The following is an 11,694-nucleotide window of genomic DNA, read 5'->3' on the forward strand; positions in this document are numbered from 1 at the left end:
CAGAGAGAGATAACATAATGCTTTCCAATATACGATTTAAAAAATGAAAGTTTGATTTCATAGCTATATCTGGCTGACAAACTGTAGTGGTATGGGTTGGCGACAAGGAGTCTAAGCACGTCCCAGTAGCACCTAATGAGTTCATGGCATGAAATTGTTCAGGTACTATTTTTCTCAATCTTCTGAAGATGCACGTATATTTACAAATCATATCTCGCCCAGAAATTAATATCGTATCCAAGACACTCCCTATCATTCAGTACTCATTTTTGAAAGAATCTGTGTTGAGAGAACATTGCCATGTGGTACTTCTGCAATGTCAACCGATGGTAAACTTAGATGAAGACGAATCCCACGTTTTGAAGATACATTCATGGTTCTATGGTAGTGAGCTACGACATGACGATAAACCAAAGCAATTTACCTAATATTGATATGTCACCATCAAACATAGATGTAGATGGAAGTCCTATGGAAGTTTTAAAAAATAAATGATGAACCACTAGATCAACTAAGATGTACAAAGAAGAAAGTGGCTTAGGACATCTTAACGAGTTATCTGGTCAGGTTAACAAAAATGTGGTTGTCTTTCAACAAAATACAATTAGCCGCACTCACCCTTATACCATGACGATTGTTTGGACAAATTAGGCCAAATGGGAGAACATACAACACACAAGCTCGCGTTAGCTCTTTAAGACGCATTTAAGGAAATACAAGGATATAAATTATTTCATGACATGGGAAGGGGATGTACTAAAGAATGGATTGAATATATTATCAGCACTCACCCATGTTTTTATGCGTTCCAACAGTTTTGGAATGTAGTTTTTATGTTCGATTTCTCTCTTTTATGTGCATTGTGTTACTTCCATTCCATCATGTTGTCATTTTCATGCTTAGTAGGTGCCACTTCATAATGTCTAGTTTTGTCTTTCGATTTTCACTTAAGTATGGGTTGAGTTGTAATGGTTTGAAGTATTAATGAAAAATGCTTTGAGCCCTTTAATAAGTTAGTTTTATGTATATTTTGCAGTTATGTCAAATTATTTGTGTTGATGTCTCCAATTTTATGTGACATGGTAACGAATGCCAACTACAAGTAAATGAATGCTATAGCCGAATTAACTTCATCCATTCTTCAAGATTGATTGCTATCCTCAGATAATGAACAAGCAATTAGGCTAGTGCAATGTTTGGAGTAAGAACATATATTGGACATCAATATGTACTGGATCGGCTTGTTTGGCTCGCGGAAGAGCATACAAATGCTTCAGGTTCCTTCATGATGTCTTTGTGAGCCTAAGATATCTCTTGTTTGTGAGCTGTGGAATATTTGCGGGACATACAAAAACATGCTCGCCGCTGACAACTTGCTTTTTTTTTTTTTTTGCGATGGAGTTGATATCGACATGCTCAAGTTATCCCCACCAAGTTGTGTGAGTTCTTCCGCACTCCATTGGAAAGTTATTGGATTACTTTAATATTGATTACTGCGTGCTCTTGTATCCTTTCACATATGAATTCAAATCTACTAGAGAGACATAGTAGAAATGTCATCCATTCGTACGTTCAAAATGACTATTTTAAGCCCAACTTCATGAATGCAATTGGTGTTATTGATGGAACACATATCCCTACGATGGTTAGTAACACTTACAGATCGTTATCGTAACGTGAGGCTTACTTCACATAATGTTATAAAAGGTTGCATTGTTCCATTATGACATTTGTGCATCTGGGTGGGAAGGTTCTGATGCGGGTTTTCTTGTGCTTAGATGGGCTGTCAAGCAGTTAGTTTGGAGCTCCCGATAATCGATTACTAATTTGAATTGATTTCTGTTATTCAAACACCGTAAGTTTTAAGCACTTACGAGATATCATTACCACCTTATGGCTATCCGTAGTTGTGTATACTTCTACGAAGATATACCTAGTTCAGTAAGAGTTATTTAATCACTGACCATTGCTCAATTGTGCAACATGGTGGAGAGACTTTTAGATTTGAAAGGTACCCGTTTTCAAGTGTTGATACATCTAAGATAAATTTTTTCTGACTGTTCTAAACTAATCTGATATCTAAAATACATGTGCAAGTTTTACACAGCTACAAAGGTTCGATATCATGAACATACTATATCCTTCAAGTATGTAGTAGACAAAAAGGGAGCATGATACAGAATGTGACGAAGTTGATATGTCTGACATGAGGATCAAACTTGGAATACGGACAATGGAAAACACAAGCATTCTAAACAATATTTTTCTTGATATCAAAAAATAAAACATTTTTAATAAAATAAATTTGAAACACCAGCATCATGTTACCATTATTGTGAAATTTAAGTGATTCTAACAAGTTAGATGCATCTATTAAAGATGTTTTTTTCTTATATTTGAGAATACATTAAAGAAAATAGTGTGCATAAAGTTGTGAAATGATCTGCATGTGGTGAAAGTAAGGTTTGGAGAGTATTTTAATTATATTAAATAGTGATTGATAATCGGATTGGTAAGAGACAAGCATTGGGATGTCAGTGAAATTGAATATGGTATGGAGTTGATCACTTGTTGATGTTAGGAAAACAATCGTTGTTAGAGCGTCACATCACAGCGGATTATCATGCAATCATAAACTCTTTGTTCTCCTTATATAGAATGCATAATTGGCTTTGAGAGCCGAATGAATGTTGTGATCGTCCTTTGGGTGAAATGGGATACATTACTACATAAATCATAAATAGAGTGATATCGAACAACTTAACTCAATTGTTTCTCCAGTGTGATATTGGAACATCAATCCATCAAAATGACAATACAAATATTGGCATGTTAGCTATTGGTAATTCAATTAGAAGGCTAATAAGGAATGTTGGAAAGTAGAATATGGTGGGTGTCTAGTGAGTTGTACATCTCCGTATAACATGAATAGACTAAGACATTAAGTTAAGACGAGTTCAACTCGGCATAAAAATATTGATTATTAGCTTGCATCACCAAGAACATTGAAGTTAAGTAATGTGACCCCTCAGCTGAACAAATCTTGATTGTTTGACATCACTATATTTTCAACACTTCAACCATCCATCAGTGTTCGAAGCATGTCAATGGCTACATCCGACAACGCTACCAACCAACAATGTCAAATGCTTAGCTTGCAAGGCTTCTATCTTATAGGAATTCATACCACCTCCTTTACCAACATCTTTCAACAATGGCACATAATATCATCCAACTATTACAATTTGATGCTCCGTCTTCACCATGTTATATCCTTATTATTAAATGACTAAGTCAAAGTTCAAGTACCTTCGTAAATTATTTAAACTAGTCCTCTTAATGATAACACCTCAAGATATTCTCCTACCAATTCAATTTCAATTATATTATATATATATATTTTTTACAATCTAATAGGAAAGTACATCCCTTATAATATTAACAGATTAATGAAACTTTTTGAATTGGCAAGCCTCTTAATTTCCTTTACTTAATAGTTTTTTTAAGTTAAACAATCTTGTGTCAAAGCCCTTTATATTTAACTGCTTCTTCATTATCCAAAGAACTTGGAGTTATTTAAATTTTATAATTCTATAAAATAAAAATTCTTGGGCCCAATATATCTTAAACCAAACTTGACCATACAAATTTAAATTCTTAAATTTATTTTAAAATTAATATAATAAATAAATAATCAATCAACATTTAAAATTTACCCTCATCAAAACAAATAAATAAAATATAACTAATTATAATTCACGCATATTAAACTAAACTCAAAAAATCCATGCCAACAAAGTAATTTGATTAAAGCTTCGTTTGGGACAGCTTTTTTGTTGCTATCAAAATAACTCTTAGTATAAAATTTTTGATTTATTTACTAGGAAAGCTACTTTAAGAAATGAGTAGAAAGCCGTCCCAAACAAAGCCTAAGATATCCTCACTACTTAATTATCAGACAAATATTTGGCACATGGAATATATTTACAAAAGAATAATTGCCACCAACTTAGGGTTTGACACAGCGAAACCAAGCGTTTTTGGCGAGCTACTCGTTTATTCGGTTTTCGATAAAGCTTCGTTTGTGATCGTATTAACCTAATAAAAAAACAAACTTGAACAATTATTTTAATACTCAATCCATAAATAAACAAGTTGAACACTAATGTGTTTGTCATTACGTTCCTGACAACATCATTTGAAGTTCGTGACAAACTCAACATTAAGCTTGATAAGAAGCTTGATTTGTCGTTCGATTTAGAACTCGTGAATAAAGATTGATAAAACTCAATTAATATTTTAATATACAATATTGATAAATTATACATATATATATATTTTAAATTTTTTATAACCTAATAATATAATGATTTTTTATTTAATAATTTTAAAGTTAATTAAATATTTAATATGATGATTAACTAATAATTTTACCATATTGATAAATCGAACATGTATCGCAACTTAGCTCGTAAGGCTAAAAATATGTTGTTATTGTGGAATTGTTTTGTTAAGAGCTAATTTTACTTAGGTCGTTAAGATAAATTGTTACAATAGCTCGTTAGGATAACTGTTTGTAGCGATAGGCTATGTTGGTAAATTTAATAGCTCGTTAAGGCTCAATTTTACATGTTAATTTAATTTTGTTTCACCTGTGGAGCAAAAGATGAAGATGCATTGCTCTCTAAAGTTCAATTTTTGGAGATCACTTCCCCTTCATTACCACCGTTTTTCATTTACTTGAGGAATGAGATCTCGTATTAGGTGACTTTTCAAATCTTTAGCTAATATTTGTTGTAATCTATTCCTTTTTTTACAATTTAGAAGAGTTGTTGCGGTTATTATTAATAACACAGACTAACCAGTCTGTTTTGATGTTAGTCTGTTTTGATGTGATCTGTGGACTCAAAGATGATTTTCTCTCTTCAGATTGGTAAACGTGTACTAAGTGCCGCAAGTTATTATAGTTAATTATTAGATACATTTTAAAAGAAATCATAAGCAGTTTGGTTAGTGCTGCAAACGAACCGAGCCGAGCCGAGTATATAAGTGTTCATGTTTGAGTTTGTTTATTATTAGCTTGTTCAAGTTCGGTTCGTGTTTGATTCGAACTTTATTGTTTGTGTTCATGTTTGATTCGTTTAATTTAAAGGTGTTTATGTTTAGTTCATGTTCGATTCGTTTAGTGATTATCGAGCTTTAATCAAATAAGCCTTAATAATTTATGTTCGTGAACATATTCAGCAGTCTATTGAACAAATAAATTAACATGTAAAATTTAGCCTTAACAAGCTATTTAAAATTTATCCTTAACTAGCTATGTAAAATTTATCCTTAACGAGCTATGTAAAATTTATCTTTAACGAGCTAAGTAAAATTAAGCCTTAACAAACATATTCCACAAACAACATATTTAGCCTTAACGAGCTAAGTTCGGTACATGTTCGATTTAATCAATATGTAAAATTTATTTTAGTTAACATATATTATAATATTTAATAACTTTAAAATTTATTAATTAAAAATCATTATATTATTAGGTTATAATAAATTTAAAGTATTTATATTATGTATATTTATCAATTTTATAATTAAATATTAATTGAGTTTTTATCAATCTCATTCACGAGTTTTAAATCGAACGCAAATCAAGCTTCTTATCAAGCTTAATGTTGAGTTTGTTCACGAACTTCAAATGATGTTGTTCAGGAACGTAAGTGAACCAAACACATTAGTGTTCAAGCTTGTTTATTTATGGATTGAGTATTTAAAATATTGTTCAAGTTTGTTTGTTTAGTTAGTTAAACGATCACAAACGAGCTTTAATCGGTATTGTCTCCCAATATCAAAGTGCTTGCACAACAACATAAATTCTATCTTAATTTGAGTATTTTTGCTTTGCCTCATACATTTTTTTTCCTCAAGCCAATCAAATGGCTCTTTTGATCAAAACTCTCCAATACTACACGCCTGAATCCTTACACGAAAACTCAAATCTTTAAAATCAGATGGTCTAAACCTCACGTGCATTAGTATGCTTTTCTTTAATATCAGTTAAGCACGATAAACTTTGTCCATTAAAACTCTCCCTATTTTTAAAAGTGTTTAAATAATAATTGCCATTGCAATCCTAAATCCTTTTAATGAATCATCTCTAGAAGTTGCCATACTTTGGCAATGTTGTGAAAATTCCATCATTCTGATGATATGTTAATGTGGTTTTGAATATTGAGCCCACTGTTAGGTTATGATATCCAATTTGATGCATTGATATCTTAGGGTCTAGGTTTTCAGTGCGTAGTAGTATGGAATGCAGAAATAACACACAAGAAGGTTTTAATTTTCTTGCAGAAACTTCAAATAATGTAACTATTTATTCTCTTTTGTCAAAACCATAGAAATTTTTAACAGAAGTTTTAGATCAATAAAAATCACACATGATAAGAGTTCATATGGAATAGAAAGTCCAGAATTAAGATATTTAACAAATAACATTTGTTGTGTTTGCATCAAATTTTGCTATAGAGTTTTCTCGTTGCGAGTCCATTGGTTCTCAATCTTCATCATTTATGAATGGTTATTTTCCTCACTGGCTTGTTTCTATGATTCTTATGAGGATCTTAGAAATGATTATGCAAAATATCTCGCGAAGATGATGATCTGGAGACCTGGTGATTATCACAACTTTTAAAATTTTATTCTTTAATGATCTTTCAAAAAATTTATGAGTTTTTCCTAATTTTTTTCATATATCTATCCTCATTGTCTGCTTTATTGTCTTATTTGGAATCAGAAGGCAGTCTAAGTTGCATTTGTATACTCTGAGCATTCAAATTTATTAGGAAAAGAGATGCGAGTGAAGAGTCTGGTTGGAAGCTTGTTCATGAGATGTGTTCAGACCTCCTCGTAATTTGGTGTCTTCCTTCGCTCTGTTGGTACTGGTTTCAGCTGGGCGCTGCTTATTCTCTCTTTGCATTTTGGCTGGCAATATATTGGGATTGTTGTATTGTTGGGTATGTTAAATGCACCTCATTATTCCAGAATTATGCATTGGAAGAAAGGTTTGAAATAGCTGATGCAATATAAGATCAATTTCATTTAGTTATATTGATAGATCAACAATAGATTATCAATCTTTCTATCACTTTATAATAGAGCATAAATCTTTTTCCAATATGGGTTGTTTGCTCGAAATATTCTACCATTTTAAAGGAGTCGGTTCAAAGCCAGTTTAATTCTTTGGCACGGCGCTCATGTTAATTGCATTTTGATTGTGCTCGCCCCCCCCCCCCCCCATCATTTATTCAAATATCTGAACTTAATATCGCATCTTTGATATGCTGTACAGTTATGCTGTGTCTCATGATTTCCTCAAGCTGCTCTTTGTGTGGGCTTCGTTGGGACGCGCTTCTTATGTGCTTCTTAAAAACCACTTTCTAGTATAAAATTCTTTAATTTTTGTATTAAAAAACCTGTTTTAAGAGCGGTAAGAAAAGCGCCCCAAATGATCCTGAGTTTGGAAAAAAGCTAAACGTTTTTTATTGTCTTCTCTTATTTGAGTGTCCTGAACTTACATTTATAAACTGATACCTTTCAAGTTATCCTTGTTTTGCTATATAGGGTGTCATATTTGCACACGAACCCGAAAACCCGACCCGAAAGATTTCGGGATTAGGGTCAACCCGAACCCGCAAATGGCGTCGTGGTTTGGGTTAATCATTGCGACCCGTTCGAAAAATCGGGTCGGGTTCGGGTTAACCCTTTGACCCGAAATTGTCCCGAAAGTGACCCGACGTTTTGACCGCGAAACCCGCATTTTGACCCGCCAACCCGAGATTGACCGCATTTTGACCCGATAAAGAGGAATTGTCGCTGTTTTTGACCGAAAAATTTGCAAATTTTCGGGTTTGAATAAGGGTCAATTGTGGGTGGTCGGCGTTGACCGGACCGAAGCGGGTCGGATTCTGGTCCAGGAAACCACCCCGTTTTTAAAAATCGGGTCGGTGTCGGGTTGACCCGCATCGTGCCGGGTCCAGTTTCGTCGGGGTTCGACCCAAACCCGACCCGTGACCCGAAATTGACACTCCCTATTTCATTAAGAATTTGATGAACTTACAGAGTAATTAAGAGGCTCGTGATGCTATCTTATGAGCTTTAGCTTGATTTTCTGGTTCTTTGATCTGCCCATTTCATTCGTTGCATTGATTATGGACTATGTCCGGTTTGTATTCTCTGGATGATATGCTATGGAGCCTAACAGTTTTTTAAACGGCACAGCGGGGAAGCTATTCCAACACACTTTGTATCTTGTGCTATGCTTTCGACACTCATTCATTCCGGCTACGTTATAGTGGTCGGTCTTTATTCCCAGAAATGGTGTATGGACTCCCAATGTGAATTATTATAAATATTACTTGATGGCATGATTGGAACTCATTTATGTTTTTATATTTTGTTCACATTAAGAATTCATACTTCATTTTATATTTTCTTGTATTTTTCTGGTTAGGTAAAAATTGGATCAAGTCGATGATTCTCACAGCATCTCTTTTCCATTTCTGGTGCTTTGGAATTGCTTTGGCACTGAACACAATTTGCCATATTTTATCGGTCACTAGCAGCTATTCCCTTTGGAACAGGTGTGGTTTTTGTAATTGGCTTTTCATCTCATTTCCCCCTCGCACTTCTAGGCACTGTGGTGGGTAGGAACTGGAGTGGCGCTCCTAGGCAATCCTTGCGTGTGAAGACCATACCTCCCCAATCCCTGAGAAAAGTGGTATCTCACTCCTTCCATTGTTTCACTCATGGCGGTCTTCTTCTTTTGGTAGTATTTCATTGAGATGTATTTTTGTTCACATCTTTCTGGAATTAACAAGGTAAGCATGTAATATATATTAATATTTTATTATTTTGGATTGTTATTATCTTTGTTTATTGATGTGCAATAAAATTATTTGGAAATTTTTATCAGGATATTTGGATAAATTTTAATTAAGATGTTATTAAACTATTATTTAATCTTGAGAGAAGCTCAATACTTTAAAAATTAAACAAAAAAATATAATGTGCTCATTTGAAAGCAAATTCGATCTTAAGCCAAACCCTATGATTAAAAAATTGGTCTAATTTTTCTTTTTTGAAAAAAACAGTAGGCTGCTTATTAAATGATTAGTTCACAAAAACAAACTTGGACACCTTCTTTCTGGTCTCTCTTTTGTAAAATTTCATTTCTCTCTCTTTCTTTGGCAGGTTTACTACGTCTAGGATTCATGTTACTTGTTTTCCTGATTCTGATTATCGTTACAGTTCTGCGTTACCATTGTCGGCAACATATTTCCTTCTAAATGCCGAGACTACCATTGCAATGACATCATTCTTCTCTGCTGCTTCTACCGCTGCATATGTCTATCTTTACTCCATTTACTACTACTCTGTGAAGACCAAGATGACGGTTTCTTCCAGACCAGCTTCTACTTTTGGCTACACCCTCATGTTTTGCCTGGCATTGGAATTCTGTGTGGTAAAGACTTTTTTCTTATAATGATTATATACAGTAAAAGCAACATCAACTCTTTGGTTTCGTTTGAGATAACTTTTTTACTGCTTCTTAAAATAATTTTTTTAGTACAAAACAAAAAATTTTTGTATTAAAAAGCTATTTAAGAAGAAGCAGAAAGTTGCACCACAAACAAAATCTTTATCATACTAGTGGAGGTCAGCTACATGATGAGTCTCAAAATCATTGAATTTATTTTGAGATAAATAATTATTTTGAATTTATTTTGTGATTCATCTTGACACCTTGAATTACTATATATTAGAACAAAAAATTATATGATTTATGCGTAACATTTATATTAAAACTGAGCTGTGAAATACAGGTGCGGTGGTTATCTGGGCTCATCTTTGTTCTGAGAAGAATCTATAGAAACATCAAATGCGACTAGCTTTAGATGTTGTTGGGCATTGCCATGGCTTTTATTGCCTGTGGAGCAAAAGATGAAGATGCATTGCTCTCTAAAGTTCAATTTTGGAGATCACTTCCCTTCATTACCAATCGTTTTTCATTTACTTGAGGATGAGATCTCGTATTAGGTGACTTTTTGAATCTTAGCTAATATTTGTTGTAATCTATTCCTTTTTTTACAATTTAGAAGAGTTGTTGCGGTTATTATTAATAACACAGACTAACCGTCTGTTTTGATGTGATTCGTGTGACTCAAAGATGATTTTCTCTCTTCAGATTGGTAAACGTGTACTAAGTGCCGCAAGTTATTATAGTTAATTATTAGATACATTTTAAAAGAAATCATAAGCAGTTGGTTAGTGCTGCAAACGAACCGAGCCGAGCCGAGTAATATAAGTGTTCATGTTTGAGTTTGTTTATTATTAGCTTGTTCAAGTGTTCGGTTCGTGTTTGATTCGAACTTTATGTTTGTGTTCATGTTTGCATTTGTTTAATTTAAGGGTGTTTAATGTTTGGTTCATGTTCGATTTCGTTTAGTGATTATCGAGCTTTAATCAAATAAGCCTTAATATATCTATGTTCTGTGAACATATTCAGCAAACAGTCTATTGAACAAATAAAATTAACATGTAAAATTTAGCCTTAACAAGAGCTATTTACAATTTCCTATAAGAGCTACGTAAAATTTACCTAACGAGCTATGTAAAATTTATCTTTAACGGTAAGTAAAATTAGCCTAACAAAACATATTCACAACTAACAACATATTTAGCCTTAACGAGCTAAGTTCGGTACATGTTCGATTTAATCATATGTAAAATTATTTTAGTTAACTATTATTATAATATTAATTACTTTAAAATTTATTAATTAAAAATCATTATATTATATAGGTTTATAAATTTAAAAATATTTATTATGTATATTTATCAATTTTATAATTAAATATTAATTGAGTTTTTAATCAATCTATTCACCGAGTTCTAATCGAACACAATCAAGCTTCTTATCAAGCTTAATGTTGAGTTTGTTAACGAACTTCAAATGATGTTGTCAGGAACGTAAGTGAATCAAACACATTAGTGTTCAAGCTTGTTTATTTATGATTGAGTATTAAAATATTGTTCAAGTTTGTTTGTTTTAGTTAGTTAAACGATCACAAACGAGCTTTAATCGAACCGAATAACGAGTAGCTCGCCGAACGCTTGGTTCGCTTGCAACCCTAAGTTTGGTGCAAATTATTCTTTTAAATATATTCCAAGCGCAAATTATTGTCTGAAATTAAGTAGGTGAGGATATCTTAGGCTTTGTTTGGGACGGCTTTCTTACTATTTCTTAAAGTAGCTTTCTAGTAAAAAATCAAAAAATTTATACTAAAAGTTATTTTATGAAGCAACAAAAAAGCTGTCCCAAACGAAGCTTTAATCAAATTCTTGTTTGCATGGATTTGTTTTGAGTTTAGTTTAATATGTGAATTTATTAATTAGTTATATTTTATTTATTTGTTTTGATGAGGGTAATTTAAATGTTGATTGATTATTTATTTATTATATTAATTTTAAAATAAATTTAAGAATTTTAAATTTTGTTATGGTCAAGTTTGGTTTAAGATATATTGGCCCAAGATATTTTTTTATGAATTATTAAAATTTAAATTAACCCAAGTCTTTGATAATGAAAAAGCAGTTAAATATAAAGGGCTTTGACACAAGTTTTAACTTAAAAAA

General features: G+C 32.5%; 1 pseudogene; it reads left to right on the forward strand.

The window, feature by feature from the left end:
* Window positions 1-6,177: 6,177 nt before the first annotated feature.
* On the forward strand, window positions 6,178-10,196 carry LOC114579512 (annotated as a pseudogene).
* The last annotated feature ends 1,498 nt before the right edge of the window (window positions 10,197-11,694 follow it).

Source organism: Dendrobium catenatum, unplaced genomic scaffold, assembly GCF_001605985.2.
Source record: "Dendrobium catenatum unplaced genomic scaffold, ASM160598v2 fragScaff_scaffold_454, whole genome shotgun sequence".
Lineage (NCBI taxonomy): Eukaryota > Viridiplantae > Streptophyta > Magnoliopsida > Asparagales > Orchidaceae > Dendrobium > Dendrobium catenatum.